This window comes from Solanum verrucosum, unplaced genomic scaffold (genome assembly GCF_900185275.1).
Source record: "Solanum verrucosum unplaced genomic scaffold, falcon-dt-bn FXZP01000296.1, whole genome shotgun sequence".
NCBI classification, from domain to species: domain Eukaryota; kingdom Viridiplantae; phylum Streptophyta; class Magnoliopsida; order Solanales; family Solanaceae; genus Solanum; species Solanum verrucosum.
Window position 1 is genome coordinate 1,883,669 of NW_026020470.1, and position 27,832 is coordinate 1,911,500.

The 27,832-nt window shown below is 34.3% G+C and overlaps 1 pseudogene; it reads right to left on the minus strand.

The window, feature by feature from the left end:
* Positions 1-11,831: 11,831 nt before the first annotated feature.
* On the minus strand, positions 11,832-21,262 carry LOC125809067 (uncharacterized; annotated as a pseudogene).
* Positions 21,263-27,832: the final 6,570 nt, after the last annotated feature.

Here is a 27,832-nt window from a genome sequence, read left to right on the forward strand (position 1 = left end):
AATATGGACCTGTTGGGTTGGGTTGGGTTGGGTTGGGTGGGCTGATTTTCTTCTTCTAAACAATCACTTAAAAATATCTTTGCTAGAAAAATAAAATAAAAAATCAAACACTACTAATCCTTTTCCTTTCATAATTCAACTAGTCACTTTTACCATTCTTTTGTGTGATGAAAGAGGAAATTTACATTGAAAAATAAATAAATTGAATGCATAGTCATTCAAAGAACTTGTTTGGTCGTTTTTCTCATGCTCTTTTTTAACATATTTTGATTGTTGAAAGTATTTGATGGAGTATTCATAGCTAATAATTATTTGATTCATTGTCGGTTAACAGTTATTTGATTTATTCTAACAATAGTTGAATCTGTTAGTATTTACTTGATTTTAAATATTAAAATGTATTTCTTCTAAATTATTTATGGTCTGTCGGATGCTCTGTTTTAAAATTTCAATTTTTTATTGTCTGCAAAATTTAAAAAAGGATATAAAAATGTTTAGATAGAAGAATCTAGGTTGTCATCGTGTTATTGAAGTTTAACCGGTCTTTACACTGGTGATCTTTTAAAAACTTAGAACTCAAGATAAGTTATTGAAATTAAGGCGATAACTCAATGGACTGTGTCTTGTTTGTCATCAATGGATTGTGTCTTGTCTGTCAAACAAACGAGAAATTGATTGAATACATAGTCATTCGATAGAACTTGCATGGGTTGTCTTTCAAATGCTTTTTGTTAAACATATTTTGATTGTCGATAGTATTTTATATTCATAGTTGACAATCATTTGATTCATTGTCGGTTAACAGTTATCTAATTTGTTCTAACATAATAATTGAATCTGTTAGTATTTACTTGATTTTAAAAATTAAATATGTTTTTTTTCTAAATCATATATGATTTGTCAGATGCTCTGTTCTAAAATTTCAGACTTTTATTGTCTGTAGAATTTAGAAGGGGATATAGAAGATGTTTAGGTAGAATAATCTAGTTTGTTACAATATTGTTAAAGTTAAACCGATCTTTACACTACGGTTATTTTTTCATGAAAAACTTAGAACTCAAGATAAGTTGTTGAAATTAGGGATATAACTCTATGGACTATGTCTTGTCTGTCAAACAAACGAGAAAATAATTGAATGCATAGCCATTAGATAGAACTTTCTTGGGTGGTCTTTCTCATGCTCTTTTTAAAACATATTTTGATTGTCAATCGTATTTTATATTCATAGTTGATAATTATTCGATTCATTGTCGGTCAACAATTATCTGATTTGTTCTAACATAATAATTGAATTTGTTACTATTTACTTGATTTTAAAAATTAATGTATTTTTTCTAAACCATAAATGGTTTGTTAGATACTTTGTTCTAAAATTTCAAATTTTTATTGTCTGGAAAAATTTAAAAGGGGATGTAGAAATTGTTTAGGTAAAAGAATCTAGTTTGTTATAATGTTGTTTAAAGTTAAACCGGTCTTTACCCTATGGTTATTTTTTCATAAAAAACTTAGAACTCAAGATGCCTTGTCTGTCAAACAAATGTGAAATTGATTGAATGTATAGTCATTCGATAGAACTTGTTTGGATGGTATTTCTCATGTTCTTTTTAAAACATATTTTGATTGTCAATCGTATTTTATATTCATAATTGACAGTTATTTGATTCATTGTCGGTCAACAGTTATCAGATTTGTTCTAACATAATAATTGAATTTGTTAGTATTTACTTGATTTTAAAAATTAAATGTATTTCTTCTAAACCATATATGATTTGTTAGATGTTCTGTTCTAAAATTTCATCTTGCAGAATTTTAAAAGGGGACACATAAGATGTTTAGGTAGAAGAATCTAGTTTGTTACGATGTTGTTAAAGTTAAACAGGTTTTTACACTCTGGTTATTTTTTCATGAAAAACTTAAAAGTCAAGATAAGTTGTTGAAATTAGGGACATAACTAAATTAATTGTGTCTTGTCTGTCAAACAAACGAGAATATTGATTGAATGCATAGTCATTCGGTAGAACTTGTTTGGGTGATCTTTCTCATGCTCTTCTTTAAACATATTTTGATAGTCAACAGTATTTTATATTCATAGTTAACAATTATTTGATTCATTGTCTGTCAATAGTTATCTGATTTATGCTAACATAATAATTGAATTTGTTGGTATTTACTTGATTTTAAACATTAAATGTATTTCTTCTACGCCAATATGGTCTGTCAGATGCTCTGTTCTAAAATCGTAGATTTTTGTTGTTTGCAAAATTTGTAAATGGATATATAAAGTGTTTAGGTAGAAGAATATAATTTCTTCCAGTGTTTTTGAAGTTACATCGATCTTTACATTATGATTATTTTTCCATGAAAAATTCAGAACTCAAGATAACTTATTGAAATTAGGGATTTAACTCAATGAACTATGCCTTAGTTGTCAAACAAATGAGAAATTGATGATCGTCTTTTCTTCGTGTGTCCCTTCGCAAGAGATATTTGTCAAGAATTTCTCAATTGAATGTATGAACAACATGTAATTCATATATGAGATATGAAAATATACCAGCTCGAAGACTTTGAACTAAGGGTCCTATCAAGAAGATTGGACTTGGTGTAGTGATTTACATTTGTATTGAAAAAAACACTCAGATAATTTCGTAGTACTTGAATGTTGAATTACTATAATACCCCCAATTAAAAATACTTATTTTATTTTATTTATTAATTTTATTATATTGAAAGTAGATAAGTTTTCAAAATAAAGGATTGTGACTTTTTCAATGAGTTGTGCCTTTTCTGAAGGGTTGTGATTTATTTGAAGGGTTGTGACTTTTCTAAAGGGTTGTGCATTTTCTGATGAGTTGTGCCTTTTTTTAAAGGGTTGTGACTTTTCCAATAAGTAGTGACTTTTTCGAAAGGTTGTGACTTTTCGGTTAAGGCACAATTAACACATATTCATACTACTATTTGGTAGCTATAAATAGAGGGGTTTCCTCACACTTTTAAACTACAATTTCTTTAAGTTCTCTACTCTTCTTCTTCTTCTTAAAAAATCTCAAGTGTTATTTACAAAAATTGATTAAGTTCGAAATTCAACATAATTCGAGGTACCTCATACAAAAGAGTTGGTAAAAAAATTGTAGCAAATCATTCATCAATTCACACTCGTATTTTTTCTAACCATTTTCATGAGTTAACAGTGACGAAAATTTGTGGGAGAGACAATATTATTAAACAGATATGAAAAAAGTCATATGATCTGAGTAAGATATTCCTTTTTTGTTTTTTTTTTATTCTTTTCCCTCAAACGAAGGAGTTTCTTCCTAATTTTGCTAAAACAATGGGTATCAATGTAGTTCGTTGAATTATTAGTTTTGATTTTAAATTCACTATTTCAAAAATAGATTTTCACTTTTAATTATAATATGATAACATATCCATGATAATAATTATTTTTTAATAGATATGTATGTAAAAATTAACGGAGAAAGTAAAGTGTTGGTGGCAGGAGATTTAAATCAAATGGAACACTAGAGTGAATTTATCATGAACATATATTTTCGTCTTCCTTCTTCATTGGCTATGTATTGTTCCATATAATTTTTCTTTATATCACAAGATACACTCCTTACTAGCTATATAAAAATAGATAAGAAAATAGTGAATGATCATAAAATGATCTTAAATCAAATTAATGATTCTATAACTAATACTTTAAATTTAATTCATCTATTAATTTTTATTATTGAAAAATTTAAATATACAACTTCTATAAGATACTAGATACTTTCATTAGACAACAACTATATGATATCCATGCGGCAGAAAAAGGAGAAGACTACAATTTCACAAAGATAAGGTAGAAACTTAATGTAATAAAATATTTTTCACTATAGGTTATTCATAAATTAAAATTAAATTATTCTACTGAAGTATATATATATAACCATCATTCATGATAACAACCAAGTACACTTTTTTGATAAAATTACCTTTCTATGATAGCCTTACTCAAAGATTAATTGAGTAATAATATTTTGTTATAGATATGTTGCATATAAAGATAAAATATTGAAATACTTATGGTAATCCATATTAGTGTCATGCACCTACTAAATTTCAAGTATGAATATTTAAGACAAAATTTCTACTTAAATGGTGTACATTTTATATTCATAACCTCAAGAGGAAAGGCAATTGGTGACATTTTTTGAATGAATATTTTTTTTATATTTTGTTGGTTAGATTTGTTTACAAAATTGAGTGAAGTAAGAAATAATATTATTAAAGAAATGTCACTTTCTCACATATTTAAACTTTGAATGTATTTTGAAATGTTTTCATGATATCTGGTCATTTTGATCTCAAAATACAAGTAACTCTATGACAATATGTATTAATAATTAAAAAACACTTGTCCTAGGTTTGTTCAATTATAATTATTTACTAAAAAGCTTTAATTTAGTAATATTAATTCTGTTTTACAACATCATATACTACATATACGATACACATGTGCAATGCACGTGCCGTAAAATTAGTATATATACAAAAGCAAACCCTCAACCCGGTGATGTGGCGCTCTCCAAGGAAAGAATGAATATTTTTTCCTTTTCTTTTAAATCTTATATATATATATATATATATATATATATATATATATAAGATCCTAAACTCGGTGACATGGCACAATCACAAAATAGGAATTGCATTTTTTTAAAATCAAAGTTTTACCCTTTTTTCATTATTAAAATAATGAAAATATATATATTTTACTATGCCAAGATTTTTATTAAGGAGTGTCAAAATATAAAATAAAAAAGTAAATGTTGCTATCAAGAATAAAACACACAACCTAGCTCCAACTTGATCTCTATATATAATGTAATTTTTTCGATCCGCCCCTTCTTTCCGCCGCTTTACATTACACAGATAAAAAAATAAAAGAAAAACGGTTACAAATTCACCTATCTTGTCTCCACTGAATATTTAATCTCTCAACTTCATATCCTCTTTTTCCTTTCTTCATCGATCCTCTTTTAAAATCAATTAAACTAATTTGTCCTTTTTCTTGCTTCTAATGTGTTTACTTTGTTGTATTCACTTAAGTGTTTATATTCTTTTCTTATTTTCTTCTTCATCTTATGTATGCTAAGTTACTTTTGTTTTTCTTTTTTTATCCATTGATCTTTGTCAGGTTAATAGTAATAGTTATTAATAATGAAATATTTTGCTTCTTTTTTGGGAAAATACTATTTATGACAGCATTTAAAAGTTTTTTTTTAAAAATGAATTACATGCATGTGGATATATTGTTAAAGCTGTTAAATTTAGAATAATTACTTTTTTTGTAATCAATAATACTCCCTTAAGAGTGAACTTCTTGATTTCTTCATATTAAAGATAAACATTTGTCGATGATTACTTAGTACCATAATCATAATTGACGTATAAAAGATTTAACATAAACTCTTCTAAAGTATTCTCACATATTATAATTATTCTGATATTTCTAGTTTTGTGATTTTCCTGTAGCTAAGGAAATAAAGTTAATGAACTTTTTAAATTAAAATTTTATAGTACACTAATATTAAGTTTAAGATTGAATTTATTGGCTAGGCATTTCAGTCCATACTCATTATGTGAAAATAAAAAAAAACTATTTCGAAATGTTATTGTAGAAAAGACAAAGGATTGGAGTTCGAAAGTGTTTGGTAAGATATTTCAATCGGATTAGATAATTATACGTTGGTAATTTTTCTCAAATTTTGTGATATGTTTATCTTTTTAAGTATGGTAGTGTTTGGTTCGGCATAGCGGTATGTTGAATAATTCTTACTTCTAATCTGTGAATTGTGATATGTTTATCTATTCTAATATCTGATTAACAAGAAATTTTGTTTGTTTGATCATGGATTCAGAATATTTGGATGAAAATAAAACCTAATCGTTATTTGTAAGCTAATCTCTCAACTTGCACTTTTATACTTTCAACTTTTTCAATTGGTGGAGAGAAAAAAAAAACAAAAATCATGCAAAAATCAATTTCCCGGCTTAATACCGATGCAAATCATGATAATTGAACAGGGGAGGTTTACTACTATACGAAACCCCAAATTGTGCTTATGGCCTCTTTAATTTCTACCTCTTATGGTCATACCTGCATATTAAAGTGTATGACGATCTCATCTAAAGAAATAATAATTATTAGATAAAACACATTTTTATTTACTTAGCTACATCTTTAGACAAATTTACATGTTTTAAAGCAAGTTCAGAAGGGAAAATTAGGAGCCAGGATTTCAGCTCTACACGGATTAGTGGCATCTTTCGGCAAGGTATGTACTTTGTATTACTTATAGAATACTTTCTGAAAGACATTTGCATTTGAAGACGTTGATAAACATTTCGATGGGTTTATTCCAACAAAACTCTTGCAGAACACTATTTTGGGTGGAAATCTCAAAAAAAAGAAACATGAATTATAGATGTATATTACTCCCTCCGTTCAACAATATTTGTCCACTATTCTATTTTGGGATGTCCAATAATACTTATTCACTTTATAAAATCAAGGGATAATTTTACACTTAGTTCATAATTTACCCTTATCATTAATTATAGTCATTTGTCAATTACATTATTCAAAGACATTATATTTATTATATTCAAAGGATGATATAGTAAAATTAACATTTTATTTATAGTTTCTTAAGAAATGTGCAAAGTCAATAGTAGATAAATATTGTTGGATAGATGGAGTATATAAGATGAATGATTCTTAAGGATTCTACATATAACTAGGCATACACGTGCAACACACGTGCTGAGAAACTAGTACTACTAAAAGTGGGAACAAAAAAGCTGAAAGTTGAAATACCAAAATCGTATGTATGTATGTATATATATATATATATCATCATCATCATAAAAGTATTACCATTTGACCCTTCCACTAAATACAAATAGGGAAAAGACATAAATTTCTCCCTAACTTATACCGAAAAGTCACTTAAACGTTTAAACTATTATGATGACCTATTACACACCTGTACTATTCAAAAGTGAATTTAATACCACCCTGAGACGTGTAACACCACTCTCACAAGGTGTGGTGTAATACACTCGCCGCCGCATTTGCGCTACGTCAGCGCCATGTCAGAAATTATGATTTTTTATAAAAAATAAATTGTTTTTTTTATTAATTACTTTTCTTTTGTTAACAATATTTTACACTAATTAATCTCCAAATAATTATTAAAATTCTCTAATAATTATACCTTCTTCATCACAAAATCTCACCCACTCCATCTCTTATCTCATGGAAAAAATCATATCCGGCTACCTTATTCACTATTGATTCTTTGTTCTTCACCACCGCCATATCACCTTCAATTCTTCTTCTTCTTCTTTGCCATCCATCACTAAATATCACAATCACCATTTCTAATATAATTTTTTTCTTCTTCACCATCTTTAATTTCTACTCTTTTTTTTTCTAAAATTGTTACCTAGCGCCACCACACTCATAAAGTTGTCATCTTCACCAAATTCAAAAAATGATTAATCTTCTTCACCACTTTCAATTTCCTCTTCTTTTTTTCACCCATTACCTAGAACCACCATACCCATAAAGCTACAATTAGAACCAAACCTAAAAATTGATTAACAGCCAAAATTTCTTTAACAAAGTCAAAAAATAGAAAAGATAGAAACAATCAACCAAAATCACCTAAAAATAACTTAAGGATTTATATATTTAGGTTTATCCGAAATTCTTTTTAGATTAGTAAAAATGATCACAAAATACAATTATTCACTAACAAATCTATGAGAATTAACATAATTGCTAAACAAAAAGAAAAGTTGTGCTTTGAGATTGTGATGTATAAAGGATGAAGAAGATGAGATGTGAAAAAGAAGAATAGGTGTGAAGAAGAAGAGGTTTGAAGAAGAGGTGTGGGGGTAGGGGTGGGGTGGAGGAGGGTTGGGGGAGGGGGTTAAAAGCTGATTCTAATTATTATTTTTATTTTTATTTCTAACTGATGCGTTTAGTTTTTATTTTTATTTTATTTCTTTGCCAAGTCAGTTTTAAGGGGTAAATTAATTTACTTTTGAATAGTAAATATGTGTAATAGGCCATCATGATATTTTAAGCGTATAAGTGACTTTTCAATATAAGTTCAAGGTGGAATTTATGTCTTTTCTCATACAAATATTATAAAATAACTATTTATTTAATATTTTAAAAAACTAATATTATAAGTAATATTTATGGATAGAAATATAAATACTCATTAATTATAGCTCTCTTTAAAATTAAATTTACATCCCATTAAATAATAAACAAATGTATACATTCAATGAATTAATAATTGAGAAACGAAACTTTCACTATTTTAGAGAAGTTATACAAATTTCATTTATTGCTGCACCTTTTAGGCATTACATCTGTCGATTGGAATAACATCTCTTAGAAATTGATGGTCTTTTTATTATCTAATAAATGCAAGGTTGGATTATCATTTAACCCCTCTACTAAATTAAAATATTATAAATATTTAATTAATTAAATATTATATAATAATCATATCTTATTATATTAAAATGCTAAATATGGGAAAATGGTAAGTCAAAAGTTGAAAGAGGAAAATATCCATAGAAAGTTGCTACACATTTTCACCCTTTTAAAAATTAAATTAGTTACATTAAAAACTTTTTGTTATTATTTTCATTTCTCTCCTTTAACATACTTAAACACAATTTATATATATCAAAGTGATGTTGTCTTTAAAGAGAGCATTTTCTTTTTCCATCTTAAAATTAAATTGATATGTTTTTGAACAGTCACTAATACAATGAAGAGCCCAATGTAGGAATTAATAATAAATGTTTATATTGTACCATATGTTGCCTACCAAGAAATTTTGTATAAATGCGCATATTTTTTATTTCAAGATTAAAGTATATTTTTGTTCTTTCCTTATTGATTTATGTTGTTATTCTTTTTCAAATTGAACAAGTTCTCAAATTGAAATAAATAAAAAAAGACATTTTGACTAATCTTTTTCTCTTATTCATTTATTTATTATTTTACTTTTTTATTTGTTTTAAACATTCACCTTCATGACTCATATCTAATTATCTATTCAATTGCTATTTTTTAATATTCATAAATTTCATGCTTTTCATAATCATAACCTTCAAATATTTAATTTGAAACTTTAAGATATCTTTTGGTATTCCAACATTTTTATCTATATAAGTTCATTTTTTAATTTCATGAGACCCCTACCCAAGGTCATCCTTTTCATTCTATAATCAAAGCAATGAAGCGCTTATATCATTATTGTAATACTTGATTCATAATTTAGTTTGACTCAATGAAGAAGACTCTTCTATTTCGATTGGTTATGGAGGAAATTGTCGACAAGAATTCGAAAAATTATGTATTTTGTCCCTCTATATTGTTATGCTTAAAGTCTTAAAAATAATGTGTATGTTATATTTTTTTTTCTTCTATGATCACTTTATGTGTTTTCTTTATATTGGACTTCTTTGATTTAATTTTTTATCAATCTATTCATCAGTTTCAACTTTCAACTAACATTATTTTTGGCCTCCAGACGTTATGTGTAACTCATCACACATGTTCTAATAATATTATTACTTTAAAATATTTTTATACTAATTAATATTGAATACATGTACAAAGAACGTAGTTAAAATAATATTGGTGTACCCAAAATCTTCAAATCTTGGATTTGCATATATATATATATATATTACAAACACATTCTGGGTATGAAGGTAATCGAGGGAAAATGTTTTTCCAAGCAAAACAAAAAGAAACAACAAGAAAATAGAAGACTACCCCATAAAATGAAATTTAAAAGCTCCGCTCTGTTCAAATTATAAAGCTCTCCTGTACCCTCTTAAAAATAGTGAAACTTAGAGAAGTAATTGTTGAATGCCGAGTATGAACTATTGAGGGAAAAAGGTTTTCCCAAGCAAAAGAAAAAGAGAAAATAAAATAAAAAGATTCCCCAATAAAATGAAAAAAAAATTCATTCCATTCTAATTTGTATAGCACCCCAGCCACCCGTTTAGCTATGAAAATTGTGAAATTTGTAAAAAAATATTTTAAAGTGAAAAATGGTATTTGAAAATTGGACAAGTTGGAAATTCGGGAGAAGCAACACTCTTAGTCACTCTAATTCATTCTTGAAGACAAGTAGAGAAACTGATTTTTTACTTCACTTTTACTTGCTTTCTCAATTAAATGATTCTCTTTGAAGAGAAGTGGACTTCTACCAACTTTACTTACATTTTGCCTTAAGAAAATGACTATTATATCTAAATAATAATATACCTAATTTAGTGCATGTACCATCACTTAATTATATTCTTTCCTATTTTTCTTAGAGATGTATTAAACCATACATGTATCCTCGAGCTCCAAGTGACCAACAATAAGGAGATGGCATCCTTCCCATTCCAGCTTAGCATAATCGATAGAACAGGCTCCAGATGGTTTGCATTCCTCCTCCTGAATGTGAGCTACCCAGCCTTCCCGAAACCTAAGGTATGACTTCAAAATGTAAGAGGTATTTTAACCTGTATAGAACAACTGAGAATGAAAAATTAGAGGCCAATGCTCTTTACTTGAATGGTTTAGCTGAGACATGGTACCATTCATTAGTTTTGAGTAGGGGTGTGGTGACTTGGACCGATTTCAAAGAAGAGTTATGTGATAGATTTGATGCGGAACACTTAGATGATATAATGGAGGAATTTAAATGGCTCGAACAGACTGAATTTGTGGATATGTTTCTAGGCAAATTTGAAGATCTTAAGGCTTAAATGTTGGTGAGAAATCAACTTCTTATTGAGTCTCATTTTGTTTCCAGTTTTATGGGGGGTTTAAAAGAAAATATAAAGTTTGATGCAAAGATTTTTAAGTTCACATCTTTTAGATTTGCTATTGAGCAAGCTAGAATGCAAGAGAGGGCTATTGAAGCTACCCTGTAGAAGAACAAAAATACCTTCAAACCTATTGGAAATGCAGTTGTTGTTAAGAGCACTAGTATGCTAACAACTAGGCCTACTACTTACAAGTTGAACATTGACATTTATGAATACAGGAGGAACAATCACTTGTTTTTAGATAGACCTGGCCATCATGCAAGAGGAAACAACTGAACTGTCGAATAGGAGAACTTGAACCTAATCAGGTAGTAGAAGAGGCTAATGCAGAGGTTGAGGATATCACTCTGTATATAATCATTGAAGGTGATATAGAACAAGCGATACAAGAAGTTGTGTGTCTAAGTGCACTCTTAGGCAGCCATACGATGGTAAACACTATTTTGGTCAAGGGACCGTGAAAAATAGGAACCTGGCCATACTCATAGACTCTGGAAGCACATACAAATTCATTGATGAGGGTAATGTTAAAGAGACTGGTCAAAAAGTGAGTTATTGTCCTCTAATAAGAGTGACAGTTGCTGACAAAAACTATGTCATGTGCACTTCACATTGCCAAGAGTTTTCTTGGAAGATGAAGGACAGACCCCACTGAGGAATTGTGAATTATTCCTTTGGGAGGATGTGACGTACTTGGTAATGATTGAATTACCAACTCACAATCATTAATAAGAGAAGTATAAGCAAATATGGATTGTATTAAAAAATCTAAACTTATTAAACACTCTTTAGTAAAATATATTCTTAATAATAGATTTGAAATCACACTTTCTTTTGAGACATAATTAAGTTTTAGAAATCCACAAGAACACTTCCATTTTGGTATAACATAAAGAAAATAAAAGTTTGATGCTTCAATTAGTTCATAGTAAACACAGAGGCAATCCTGCTGTATCAAGCTCCCAGAAACCTCGCAAGCTGCCACCTCTCTCTTCTGTTAGGCGAAAAGCAGGAATTCGATGAGAAAACCTGAGATGCTCTGATACACATATTTTCACTGCTTTGTCAGCCTCTTCTTCTTCCACTCGAGCCTTATAGACATACTTGAAGCCTTTTACCCACTCTAAGAACTTCACATCTACATAATTATCGGAAACATCCACTATTTCAACAATCTCATATTCAAAATCTTTTAGATTATTACCTTTCATCAGCTGAGCACTCTAGTTTTTGTATACTGCCCAAACTTCACCTGTTTTGGGGAAGATCTTGTATACACCCTTCTTCAAAGGTTCTGCAACTACTACATGTGAAAAGTTGTTGGTTATAGTATATTTGTTTAGCTTACTATTTAAAAACTTAAACAATCCACAACCAATTGGCATTGTTTTATCATGCCATTGTATTGTACTTTTAGGGAGTGGACACGCATAAAACCATGCCACATGCAACACAAATTGAGGGAGAAGATCTATCTTTTTTATCAGCCCATAGTAACGGGGCAAGGCATCTTCATTGCTGTATATTGCCCAACATTGACCAATTTGAAATTTCTCTGGTGATCTCTCAACAGCAAATCTGTAAAACTCAAGTTCAGGAACCTGATTAGGTATTGGTGCAACCCAATTTTCAGCAGAATTTACAGAGTCCATGAAATTAGCTATCGTACTTTGGTCTATGGATGAAACAGAAACATCTACTTGGTAAATAGGTAAGGAGGTAGGGTCTAGTTCAAAGGATCCTTCAGGAACATCATCCCTTTCCATCCCTGTCATTTTCATAGAAGGAATTCGATGAGAGAATCTAAACATACCCTTTGCTGGAACTAGAAATGGGTCTCCTACCCTATGGAAAAGACACGTAAAGCCTTTTGTTTTATCCAAGTATGCAACATGCACACCAATAGATTCATTAAAGTTTGACAAGACCTCAACAAATTCATAGTTGAGATTTTTATTGCCCCAATCTTTTAGGAGGGCCCAAGTTTCTCCTTTCAATGGAAATATCTTTATTGTATCATTGCTGTTTCCATTTGTTGCACATACTAAATGTGAGAACATAAGATGATCTTCAATGTGGTCTAAGTTTCCTATTTTGAACCTACCATAAGAAGGTAGAAAGCCCTCATATAGCCATTTGGTTTCATTTAGCGGCTCTGGCTCTAACCATGTTATGCGCAATTTAAATTCCGGAGACAAAATCTCCCTGATGATGCCATAAAATCTAGGCATGCCATCCAAGGTATCATAAACAACCCATACTTGCCCAACCTTAAAGCAGGACTCGTCCTTGTCCTTGTCAAAATTGCTAAAATCTGGATCTGGATATTCAAATGATTTTGACTCAGTCATTGTACAAAGTCCTACACCAACACTTCTATTTGCAGTCTCAATTTCCATCTTTGTTTTCTGGAAGCTCTCTTCATAGGACAAACAATCTTTTAATGTCTTTCTCTCTCCATTAGGAGTTGCTGCATTAGACAAATGTTGCATCTCAGACACCTTAGTAGAAGATGGATATCCAACCCCCTTAAATCGCTTAGAAGAATCGTCATCATCACTTTAGATTATCACAGTAATTGATACGATGTCTACGTCGCGTAGATCTTAGTCAATTTTCCTCGTTGGGACACTGGAGAGATCAGATACTGCCTAATTTTCACTTGATTTTGTTGATGCCCTCTTTTTATTATTTCCCATCATTTCTTCAGCAACGCCTTTAGCCTTGATAGCCTTTTCTTTGTTGAAGTCCATCACTAGTCTAGACAATCTGTCAATTAATTTTTGATTTCTTTAGAAAAAAAAGACAGAGAGGATTGGAAGCAAAGGGAAAGTGAATAAATTTGCATATATAGGAAAATTGTCAAGATTATGGTAATAGATTATCTCTTGATGAGTAGGATCCTGGAGGATAAGTAATTTCTCTTAATTGCTTACAACATTTTATTTGATTTAACTTGATGAGTAGGAGTCACGAGGATAAATTCTAAACTTTATTTGATTTAAGTTGATGAGTAGTGATATACCGTGAGTTTACGGTATTTCTAATACATTTCACTTACAAGTTGTGTGTGTCTAGGGCCTTTTTATATTGGTTTTTATGTGTTTTATCATGTTTTGCAGGAAAGGTGTTCAGGCGCGGAAGTTTAGAGATAGCTGAAGGAAATGCAGAAAAAGGCATCCACGGAGGTCATCTATGGACCGTAGGTCCATTCACGGTCCGTAGATGATGACCGTAGATCAGCAGGAAGGTGTTGAGGACAAATCAGGGAAATCTGACCAAGTGTGAAACCACGGTGCCCATTGACGGTCCGTAGATTAATCTACGGACCGTACTGTTGATCCGTAGAGTAAGACTGCGAGGGTTCCAGTACCTGATTTTTGAAGATGCTAAGTATAGAGCTACGGAAGGGATTGACGGACCGTAGGTCGATCTACGGTCCGTGCTGCTGGTCCGTCGTTTGCTTCAGAGAAGCTGATGGTTGGATGCTGAAATATTTTCTAAGTCCCGAGTGACGGAAGGGACTTACGGACCGTAGATCCATCGACGGTCCGTAAGTCAGTCTCGTGGTTCGAAGACGCGTACCTGAACAGAACTTTCCTTAATTTATTTCCTTTTTTACTTAAGATTTGTTTTCTATAAATAGGGCATGTAAATCTCGTTTTTGGGGGTTAGACACTATTATTCTATTTTTGCTTTGTAACTTTGGAGATTAATTTGCAACCCTAGCAATTATTGATTTTCCAAGTTCGTTTTGAAGATTTTGGCTTTGCAATTCAAGTTAATTTTCTGGGTTTATTATTCTCTTTACGTAAGTTCATGATTTCTCCATCTACAATTATGAATTGTGTTCTTGCTAATATGAGTAACTAAATCCACAACTAGGGTTGTGGGAACCATGATCAATTAACAAAGTATGAATAGTAAATAAACAATTCTTGACTAGTATTTTGCATGCATTGATAATTCTTTCGTTTAGAAGTCTTTTTAACGGTGGCCAACGTTAGAACTCGCCTTGTTACTACTTGCCGGACCAAGGAGGTAATTAACAAGAAAAGAATTATCAACATAAATTTAGTGTGATACTATCTAATAGGCTAGTGTCGATTGGTGCGAAGTAATAACTAAGCCAAACATCGATTATGATGTCTAATATGAGGTAAACGTAAGGGTTAGTAAATTATACACACGTAGCCGGACCAAGGTGCGGGGTGAAATTCTCTAGATGCCGGACCAAGGATTTAAAGATACCTAACTTATCACTTTGCATGTAATACACTAGAAAAGGATTGCTATTACTAGGATTATTGCGTTATGAGATTATGGGGAAAACGTATACCCTAGTTATTTCTCTTATCTTGATAACAACCAAAGTTAAGTTTAATTATTGATTACAATATTAAGTATTACTATTTGTTTTACACAAGCACAACCCCTCTTTTTATTACCTGTTTTTGGAAATAATTTGACTAATCGAATATAATTGTTGGTTAAATGTAAATTCTGAACCATTTTCCTCGTGGGATCGATCCCAACCTACAAGTTGGGTTCTTTACTTGATAACAATATTGAACGTTAGTCAAATATTTCCTAATTTTTTGTTTTTTTTTTTGTTTTTGTCTCTCTCAGGTTCAGACTCTAGTGTATGCCAAGTACACGGAGCCAAGGCGAGCCACTTACTCCGTACGATCCAGAGTTGAGCAGAACTTTGCGGAGAATGAACAATCAAGGACTTCCAGTTCATCCTATCGGAGGAAATCTAGATGAAGCAGTTGAGTTACAGCAGCCAAGAGTAGTTGGTGGGGAAAATCGGGGTTTAGCTGAAAATCAATTGGGAGATGCAATGAGAGTGCATGGTCCACTAGGCCCACAACACCATGACAACTATTGGGGCAACGTCGACATAGCAGATTCCGATGGACCCATCGTCCTACCTCCTCTACATCCAGGGCACACATTTGTGGTGACTAGTAGTTTGATGCAGATGCTTACAACAAGAGGCTTATTTTCAGGATCGCCATCGGAGGATCCACATGCTCACTTAGCCAAGCTCAGGGTGGTTTGCAAAAGTTGTGTAGGCAGACTAGACTTGGATATGAACGTCATTGGGTTACGAGTGTTCCCTCTGTCACTGACAGGCGATGCTGCAGTATGGTTCACTGAGCTTCCTTATAACTCAATTTTCACATGGGACCAACTAGCAGAGGTGTTTAAAGCAAAGTACTATCTAGTGTCTAAGAAGCTCAATCACAAAGATAGGGTCAACAATTTTGTGGCATTACCTGGAGAGTCTGTAAGTAGCTCGTGGGACAGATTCACTGCTTTCGTAAGAAGTGTCCCAAACCACCGTATTGATGATGAGTCACTGAAGGAATATTTCTATCGAGGACAGGATGATAACAATAAAGCAGTACTTGACACTATTGCTGGAGGTTCATATGGTGATTGTACATATGCACAAATTGCTGAAAAATTGGAGAGGATCTCTCGCAATAATAAAGCGTGGAGCACTAGGAGGTCAGATACTGGGAGAAACATATTTGCCGTTCATAATGCAACTGTTAACTCTGCAGATGATATTCGTGAGGAGATGGCTCAGATGAGGACAGAGTTGGGGTTGGTATTGAAGCATGTGAGTGGAGGAGCAGAAAAGGTAAATGCTGTAAATTACTTAACTAGAACTCCACCACCAGTTGAGGAGTGTTACTATGAAGAGGACACTTATGCGGTGAATGATCAGATGGGGGGTTTCCGACCAAACGCCCAAGGATCCAACACGGAAAATTGGCGCCAAGGTCAAGGGAACCAAGGTCGGAACTATGGAAATTACAACCGAGAGGGTCACTATGTCCGAGATGGGAACTTCAATCGCGACAACAACTACAATAGGAACAACTATGGCAACAAAAACGATCGGGTTGGACCCTATGTTCCCCCTCAAAATCGGGAATCTGGTGCTAGGGAAGTTGGAGGTAATATGACGCGTATTGAAGATATGCTGTAGAAGATGATGAGAAGGTTTGATGCTACTGACGAGAATGTGAAGGAGATGAGAAACGACTTATCTGGTATTGGTCAAAAGGTTGATGCCCATGCAGTTTTAATAAAGCATCTAGAGCAGCAGATGACGCAGTTGTCTACTACAGTGAACCCGCGTCAACCTGGCACTCTTCCTAGCAACACCATCCAGAATCCAAAGAATGATGGGCATTGTATGGCAATTACCACTCGAGGAGGTAAGCAAACCATAGATCCACCTATGCCGTCTGTGGTAGAAGTTGAGAATAGAAAAGAAGATGATGTGGTGAAAGTGAGAGAGGAGTCAGAGGTTGTGACAGAACAAGAAGTGGAGGTACCTCAGAAAGTGGTTCCCATACCTAGACCTCCACCACCTTTTCCTCAAAGGTTAGTGAAGAAGACTGAAGATGGGAAATATCGCAGGTTTATCACTATGTTGAAGCAGCTTTCTATCAATGTCCCTTTGATAGAAGCCTTGGAGCAAATGCCTGGATATGCAAAATTCATGAAAGATATGGTGACAAAGAAAAGGTCTGTGAGTTTTGAAGATGATGATAGATTGCATCATTGTAGTGCTATTGCTACAAGATCTCTGGTGCAGAAGAAGGAAGACCCTGGTGCTTTCACGATCCCATGTACTATAGGGTTATTACACTTTGCTAAGGCATTGTGTGATCTTGGTGCTAGCATAAACCTCATGCCTTTATCTATTTACAAGAAGATGGGTTTAGGGGATCCAAAGCCCACTGCAATGCGGTTACTGATGGCTGATCGGACTGTGAAGAGGCCCATAGGTGTGCTCCATGATGTGCTGGTGAAAGTAGAGTCTTTCATCTTTCCGGCGGATTTTGTGATCCTTGACTGTGAGGTTGACTTTGAGGTTCCCATCATCCTTGGGAGACCATTTCTTGCCACAGGGCGTGCGTTGGTTGATATGGAAAAAGGGACAGATGAAGTTCAGACTGAACAATGAAGAAGCAACTTTCAATATCTGTAGATCCATGAAACAGAATGGTGAGCTACAAACAGTATCTGCTATAACTTACAGAGTGGAGAGTGGGTCAGAAGTGTAAATTGAAGAGCGATTAGGTGTTGAGGCACTAGCAGCAGTCATGATGAATTTTAGTAGTGATGGTATTGAAGAATATGATGAGTTGGTAGCCGCACTTGATAAGTGTGAATACCGGTCCAAACCAAAGAAGTATGAGCTAGACATGAAGAATCGCGAGCCCCCACCCACAAGACCATCTATTGTGGAGGCACCGAAATTGGAGCTTAAAGCTCTACCACCGCACTTGAGGTATGTATATTTAGGCGAAGAGAATACTTTGCCGGTCATCATTGCAGCAGATTTGAATGCAAGACAAGTAGAGTGTGTGGTGACTGTATTAAAGAAGTTCAAGCGAGCGATTGGGTGGACTATTGCAGATATTATTGGGATTCCCCCCGGTATCTGTTCTCACAAAATCCAACTCATGCCAGATCATAAGCCCAGTGTTGAGCACCAGAGAAGATTAAATCCACCTATGCAAGAGGTAGTCAAAAAGGAGATCATCAAGTGGCTGGATGCGGGAGTTATTTATCCCATCTCACATAGTAATTGGGTGTGTCCTGTGCAGTGTGTACCAAAAAAAGGTGGTATGACTGTGGTTCCAAATGAAAGAAATGAGCTTGTTCCGATGAGGCCTGTCACTGGATGGAGAGTTTGCATGGATTACCGGAAGTTGAATGCGTGGACTGAGAAAGACCACTTCCCTATGCTATTCATGGATCAGATGTTAGATAGACTTGCAGGCAAGGGTTGGTATTGTTTTCTTGATGGGTATTCGGGCTACAATCAAATTTCTATAGCTCCAGAAGACCAAGAGAAGACCACCTTCACTTGCCCATATGGGACTTTTGCGTTCAAACGAATGCCCATTCGGATTGTGCAATGCTCCAGCGACCTTCCAGAGATGTATGATGTCGATATTTTCTGATATGGTGGAGGACACTATTGAGGTGTTCATGGATGATTTTTCAGTGGTAGGTGATTCGTTTGATCACTGTCTAAAACATCTGGCCGAGGTGCTCAAAAGATATGAAGACTGCAACTTGGTGCTGAATTGGGAGAAATGTCATTTCATGGTAAAAGAAGGTATAGTGTTGGGTCATCGAATTTCAGAGAAAGATATTGAGGTTGATAGTGAAAGGCGAGCTCTACCGAGTTCACTAAATGGGGTTCAAACACTTGATGCCAAAATCAGAGAAAAGGCGAGCTAAAGGACTAGATGACGATCTGCCGACTCTGCTAAGCGAGTCTGATTAATGGCTCCGAGTGGGTTACGAAAGGAAATTTCGGTTAATTTTTGGTAGAGTATAAATAGCCTAAAGAGAGAGAAAGTGTGTCTATGTTCATGCTAACTTTTTCATATTCTGAAAAATACTTATTGAGTTTCTTTCTTTTAGAATTTTGAATTGAAACAATTTTGTAAATAACAATTGTGGGTTTAATTCAATGTGGGTATTGAAGATTATTGATGATCTCTAACTATTCTATTGATGGAGTCATGATCGATATACCTTCACTCACTTTTATAATGATTGGCTAAAACCACAATTCTAGGGGTATGATTATGTGGTTGGGTGTTGATTTAATTTAGTGGATATTTGGCTTTTCCTTTGTTTTATGGATTTTTCTCCACTGATTTGGGGTTTTTAACATGAGGTTGATTTAGGGTTTAAGGTGGAAAACTTAATCCTAGTCTAGATCTTCGATTAATGCTCAAAAGAGATCAATTGAAGTGGTTAAACAATTTGATTCTTAAAATTTAGTTTTGATTCTTGTGGTTTGCTAGAAAGAGAGATTATAGGTCATTTTTAGTTGCCAAATTTGCTTGAAAGAGAGATTTTTGAAGGTATTGGGTTTATTAGGAAGTCACATTGAAGAGACCAAAAGGGGATTCTATGATATGATGCAATGAGATTGAAAGAAGATTTGTGTCATTGAAGATTACACAACTTATCCATGGTTGTCTAGCATGATTGAGAAAGCATTCATACTCCTATTGGATATTAATACAAACCCATATACCCTTAATTAATTATTTTATCGTTGTTTGTAGTTAACTTGCAAAAATTGATTCCAAAACATCCTTATTAAATTTGGTGTAATCATCCATCCATTTGTTTTATTCCTACAATGAATTAGTTTCATTTTATCTTCCTCTGTTAATTCTTATCATCAATTCACTCGGGATACGACCTTGACTCTTAGTTGGATATTTTTATTGATAACAATCGCTTACTCTTTTGTTTGTTTTAGAGTAATTTGAGCATTATCAAATAATGGCACCATTGTAGGGCAGCGGTAGCTAAGACTTCAGTTTGTGAAATTAACTTGAGAACTTATTTAGCTGAGTGGAATACATTTCCTCTTGGTGTTGTTGTTGTGCCCGAATTTGCAGCTAGAAAAATGAGTGTAGATAGTGGCCACAATGCTAGTCGCAATGGGAAGAACCATGATATTGGTGATAGAGATTACACAAATCTCAATGTCATCGTGAGTTTTGGAGTTGGTTACCCCTACCCTAGGGAATGCTACCTTTATTGTAACCGAGAAAATGTAGTAGTTGTTCTATATGAGAGGGATGTTTGGTGGTCTTGCCCATAAAGACCCCCATGATAATCTCTGACAATTTGTGAATTTGTGTGGGCTCTTCACTATGAAGAGAATTACTCAATAGTTGATATGATTACGACTATTCCCTTTCTCCTTGATGGGTGAAGCAACAAAATGGTTGTCTGAATTACCAAAAGATTCTATCATTTCATAGCAGGAGCTCACCGAAGCTTTTCTTGAAAAGGTTTTCCCTCCCTCAAATATGGTGAAATTGAGAGATGTTATTCTAAACTTCAAGAGGATATACAGTGAGCCGCTTCATGAAACATAACTGTGTTTATAAAGGTTGACATTACAATGTCAAAATCATGGTATTACCGATAAGCTGTTGCAACAAGGTTTTTATCAGAGCCTTGATATTTTGAATAAAGGATTGACTGATCAACTTGTAAAAGGGGAAATAGTACGACAACCTTTTGATGAAGTTGAAAAGTCGCTTGATGAGTTGAAGAAAGTAAACCAAACTTGGTATACAATTTGTAACACCTCAGATTCGGAAAGGGTAAAAATTGCAGCTTGTTGAAGAATCTGGTGCCAGTCTGACGGAGTCACCCTTGGACCATGATCAGACTGATGGACCGTAGGTCTGGTCCATGGATGGCCAGTCAAGTTTTCAAAAAATGCCAAGTTCCAATACGTTTTCAATGGTTCACCAGGACAGTCCATCGTCCAATGCATGAGCCGTAGGTTAGGGTCCGTAAGTGAGTCTCAAACTTAGTCTAATTTAGTATCAAAATGTTGGGACCTACAGTCGTTGTCCACGGTCCGTCATTGGACCCAGGGCCGTAGGTGAGTGTCGCCGATGGGGGTCTTGATTTTGGTGTCTCTGATCTCAAACCACAGCTGACCAGGACGGTTTGTGGTCTAACCAATGGACCGTATGTTGAGCCGTTGGTAGGATCCGGCAGTTATTTTCCTAGGGGATTTTGGGTCTTTTCCTAATTATTTTAGCCTAATACTATGTCGTTTTACCCTTCACCTTAACCCATATATAAGTGTTTTAACCCCCAAATTTTCCCAATTGAAATCATTCTCTCAAATTCCTAAAAGAAGAACAAGTCATCCTCTCAAATAATTCTCTTTCTAGAAGTTGAAGAAGAAATCTAGGGTTGCAAGTCAAGTCTCCAAATCCACCATTGAAGTCATGATTTTGGCATTGAGGTATGATAGTTTTCATCCATGGAGCCCTTTCCTCCATGGAGTTCCTAAATTCTCCAATTTACAAAGCTAGAATTCCCCAATTGAGTTAAGGTTTTCTTCCATGTCTTGAGTTCTTTTCAATATTGATTTACTTAATTGAATTATGAAATTTTATGAATGAATTGATATAATCTCATGATTTTAAGATGAATCCCCATGAACCCATGTCTAACTCATGCAGTGGCGGAGCCACTTTAGAATTAGGGGGGTTCATCCGAACCCCATAATAATAACACGGGGAATCTAGAAAATTGTAAATTGCAACTACTTGATAAAAAAAATGAAAATCAAGACCTCAAGTAGAAAAAAGTAAGTAATAAACTAATAAAAAGACAGAAACATAAGCTAAATACAAGAAAAGATAAGAAGAGATGCGTCCGCCCCCTATATATTTGATACCTTCTCCTACAATGAAACTAATAACCCCTACCCCGTTAGTCATCCCATCAATTACTCGTCGATCTTCGGTGTAAAATTATAGGATTTATACATGGTTAAAATAATTTTTTAGGTATATATAGTAGATGTCGAACCCCCTTCGACTACTTCGTGTGTCTATTTTTTCAGATTATGAAACCCCTTATTGAAAATCCTTGCCCCGCCACTGAACTCATGTTTTCTAGATATTGATGATTAAAAGTGGGTTTTGAACTATGAAAGATGAATTATGGAATTATTCATGTTCTTATGAAATTGATGAGATATGATGTAGATTGCTTTGAGAGTAAAAACCTATATGTTGTTATTATGGTTAATTGTTGTGAAAGTTTTTTTCACATAAAGGGTTCCTAAGGTTGAAAGGCTTTCTCACCTAAAATGAACCAATGTTAAGGAGCTATTATAATGTTGAGGCAAGAGGCGATAACCCATGCTCTCTATTAAAAGACAAGAGGCGATTACCCATGTCACATGATGTAAGGACAAGAGGCGATTACCCATGTTCCTTTAAAAGATAAGATGAATATGATTAAGAACTATTCATGGAAGTTAAGCTTAGTACTGAGTGGACAAGTGGCGATTATCCATGTCCCATAAATTATGTGCCAACATAGGATTGTCTAGATATACATTAACTAGTGGATCCACATAAGCTAGAAGTTCATGGTCCTTACATTAGCAAGTGAGACGACCATTTTTGGTGTGAGAGACACCGAATTCCATGTTAATATCTCACATGGTCTTATATATCGATTAAGGCTACTTCCCACACAAGCAAGTTATGATGAACTAAGGTTACTTCAAGAAGTATCTCACATGTGTCTTAAAATAATGTGTATTTGCATTGACCATGTTTTATTATTCATTTTTTTAATTCTCTTGTCTCACATTTTAGCTTGGTCATAGCATCTCATGAAGATATCTCTTATTAAGCATGTTTTTAAATCTTATCATACTTGGTACATATTTTGTACTAACACATACTCTTGCCTACATTCCCCAAAATGTAGGGACCGACCTCACAGATTCACACTTACATGGCTAGGGATCTCATATAGAAGATTGAAGATTGGTGAGCCCTCAACACCCGAGGACCAAGTTGATTTCCATTTTTTCTTTACTTTTAGTTTTGGAACTTGATGTACCGGCTACGCCCCAATAAATTCTTAAGTACTAGATGGCTTTGAGACGATGTTTAGACTTCCGCTTTTCTCTATAAAATTTTGACATGTTGAAACTATTTTTTAAATCTCTTATGTTCTATTATTTTGTATGATGAATGCTAAGTGACTTGTATGGGTCCTTTCAGGGTCTTATACACCATGTTACGCCTAGGGGCTACCTTGGGTCGTGACACAATTGAAGACCCAATATTTCCTCTTCAAATGGGTATGACCAAGAAACATGAAGAGAACATGGCTAGGGAGGAGGCGCAAATCGATATGTTTTCAAATCATGTGCAAGTACATGAAATTACAAAAGCTAAGAAAAAAAAGGAAATATGTAAAGCACCCAAACCAAATAGTTGCTAGCCAAAATTCTTAATAAGATGGAAGGATCTGATGTGATGTTGCAAGAATGAGAAGTAACAGGCAAGTACAGTAACCCCTAATCCATAAAAAAATTGGAAACTTTAGGAGAGAATGCACCATCTTTCCACCATGGTGAGTTCAAGTTCGAAGGAAGTGGCAGCTCATCATATGATTGTTGATCCAGATATTGACACCCAAGTGTCGGCGGGGACAACTCGAAGTGGCAGGGTGTTGGAAAATAAACCACTTATTTACAAACAAAATAGTGAACTGGTGGCTGCCAAATATGAGCCACCCAAGAAAGAAGATGAATCAGTGATTAAGGAGGTTGATGATGATCGAACGGCAAGCAATGGTGGTGGTGACGTTAGGGCTCCTACAGTGAAAACTCCAATCAAAATAACTCATCCATTCCCACAAAGATTGAAACAGACACATCAAAGCCTTGTGGTGGTCTACTGCAAACACCATGGGGATCTCTCCAGGAGTTTGCACTCATAAAAGTCATAGAGAATTCTTCAATGCAAGAAGTTTTGAAGAAGGAGATCATAAAGTGGTTAGATATGGGTGTAATCGCCCTGATTGTGGATAGGCAATGGGTAAGCCCTATTCAATGTGGCCCTAAAATGGAGGTTTTATGGTAGTCCCAAATGAGAAGACTGAGCTTCTGGACACTACACTTGTGAAGGAATGAAGAGTGTGTATGGACTACACGAAGCTGATTCTATGGACAGAGAAAGATCCTTTTTTGATGCCCTTCATTGATCAAATGCTTCATCCTCTCACGGTAAAAGGGTGTTATTTCTTCTTATAAGGCTATTTGGGTTACAATTAGATCTGTATATCACAGGAAGACAAAGAAAAGACTAGTTTCCTGATGGGATATTTTCCTTACAGCGGATGCTCTTTGGGTTGTGCAATGTGCCGTACACTTTCCAAAGGTGTATGCTAGCTATTTTTTCTTATATGGTAGACGAATCCATGGACGTTTTTTTGGTTGATTTCTCTATGGTTGGGAACTCATTTGAAGAATTCTTGGACCATTTGGGGAAAGTCTTGAAACGATGTGTTGAATTAAATCTAGTCCTAACTTTCGAAAAGTGTCACTTCATAGTGAAAGAGGGGATATTCCTTTGACATAAGAACTTTTGGGAAGGGGATTGAGGTTGATCAAGCTAAAATCAATGTTATTGACATTATACCTCCCGCTATATCAGTGGAGGGGGGAAGGAGTTTCCTTGGCCATGCTGCATTCTACCGGCAATTCATAAAAGATTTATCCAAGGTGATTGTTCCCTTGTGCAGGTTGTTTGAAAAGGAGAATGTGTTTGATTTTGATGCAAGTTGTAAGAAGGCATTTGTGAGCTTGAAATAATAACTTATTTTAGCCCCCGTCATAATTGCACCTGATTGGAGTCTTCCATTTGAAATGATTTTTGATGCAAGTGGAGTGGTTCTTGGACAGCGTAAAAATAAATTATTTCACCCCATTAACTACACTAGCATGACATCAAATTGTGCTCTAAAAAATTACAAAGTGACAGAGCAAGAATTGCTCGCTCTTGTGTATGGCTTTGAGAAGTTTAGAGCATACTTGTTGAGTATAAAAGTTGTAGTGCACACTAATCATGCAGAGCTCAGAGCCTTAATGGAAAATAGGGAAGCTAAACCACAGTTTATTATCTGGGTTCTTCTCCTTCAAGAATTTTACTTCGAGATTAAAGATAGGATGCAACGTGAGAATCAAGTGGTTGATCACTTATCGAGGTCAGAGCTGGCCGCTGCCATTGCAGGAGAAGTTTATATTGAAAATACTTCCTCGATGAATTGTTAAAGTAGGTCTCCCACACTTCAATGCCATGGTATGATGATTATGAAATTTTTTGTTGTGTGTGGACTGGTGCCTAATAATTAAAGAGCCATGAGAAGAAGAAGTTTTTGTTTGAGGTCAAATGGTATATTTGGGATGAACCTTATCTTTTCAGGGAATACGCTGATCATATCAATAGGCGCTTCATTTTAAAGGTGGAAATAAATGATATACTAGAAGCGTACCATACATCACCCATAGGTGGGCACCATGGAGGGATCCACAACACCTCAAAAGTGTTGTAATGAGGTTATTATTAGCAAATGTTTAATCAAGATGCACATAGTTTTTGTAAGAGATGTGTGCAATGTCAAATGCAAGGGAGTATTTCAAGAAGATATGAGTTGCCTCTTTCACAAACTCTTGAGGTGGAACATTTCGATATGTGGGGGATTGACTCCATCGGTCCTTATGTGAGCTCCTTCGGAAAAATATATTTTCATAGAGGTTGATTTTTTCCCAAAATGGGTTAAAGCGCTGGATATACCCAACCTGAAGCACGAAGTGTCACTAGGTTCTTAAACAGGTACATTTTCACAAGGTTTTGTATACCAAGGGTAATTATAAGTGATGTGGTTTTCGATTTCAACAATCGTAAATTTTAAGCCCTTTTGTCTAAGTATGGGGTGAAGCACAAGGTTGCGGCACCATGTCACCGGCAAATAAGTGCACAAGTTGAGGTGTACAATATATAAATCAAGAACATATTGGCAAAAACAGTGAACATCAACCGCACTGATTGGTCTAGCAAGCTTAATGATGCACTTTTGGCTTGTCACACAACCTTCAAGTCTCCAATAGACATGTCTTCTTACCAAATTGTGTTTGGTGAAGCCTGTAACCTATCTATAAAATTGGAGCACAAAGCCTTATGGTATTAAAAAATGGTAAATTTAAATTGGGAAATTTCTTCGAAGAGTCATGTTACCCAACTATTCAAATGGAGGAGTTTCTCTTAAAAGTCTATGAGAGTTCTGCCCCGTACAAAAAAGGTGAAAAGATGGAATGATCCTACACCAGGAGTTTGGGTAGGTGATGAAGTGTTTCTATTCAACTCAAGGCTGAGACTCTTCCTAAGAAAATTCAAGTCAAAGTGGGCAGGACTATACAAGGTTACTGACTTTGTGGTACTGTAGGTACTGAGATCAATGTAAACGTCAAAATGTTGAAAGTTTATTTTTGGGAAGGGTGCGATGTGAAAGTTATTGAAATGGTGTAATTGAATGATGCTTGAGAGCATGTTAGTTGATTTCAATAATGTTTGTCACTTGTGCTAGAATTAGAGGATCATTAGGCGTGATGATGTACCATTCAGTGATTCTCTTTTCTATGTGGGTCAACCACTTCTGAGTTGGTCCTTGGGACGGTGCAAAGGGCTAAAGGTTCTATCAACTTTAGTTGTGTGTTGATATAATGGGTGATCCACCGTTCATTGTATGTGAGCCCGAATTAGCATGCCTTTTAGGGTTGAATTTCTAACAAAGTGCACCGTCATTTTGGGCGATCTATGGCACAATTCGGCGACTCGCCGATCACTATTAGAAATGATCATTATTTTCGTCAATCGAGATGAGTAATTTTATGGTTGCTACAGGCACAGTTGGCGGATTGAACCCATTGGACGATTCGCCGATCAGGTAGGCAGGCTGCAAAACAGCAGACCTAGTTGGAACCTTAATCTATTTACTTCTAATAGGGAGACACTCAGCCTACCTCTTCATATTTTAACTTTTAGCATTTAGGACACTACGTTTATCTTTTTGGCAGGGTGAGTGGCACTTGTAGTTCTTAGCCCTTGTGTATTTGATTGATTTAATTCCTTTTTAATCTCACTATAAATTGGCCCCCAGCCCCCATAAATTTTTGGAATTATGAGATTGCTTGGCATCATTAATATTAGAGTATAATTTTTTTACAATATCTATGTCTTGGATAGTGCTCATGTTGAGAAATGTGTTTCGTGTTGGTGATTGCGAGAAGAAATACTTTTGAATGATATTTTTGATTAATGCGTTGACTAGATGTGTATTGATAGGAGCCTTGAAATGTACACGGCGTGACAGGTTCTTAATTGCTTATAGCTAAAATAAATGATCGTGTTTGAAGTGCCATGTGTGGTTAGCTCCTACTTGAAAGCATGTTTGTCGAGTCCTAGAATCTGTCGTTTTAGTCTAATGGTATATCCTTGGTGAATGC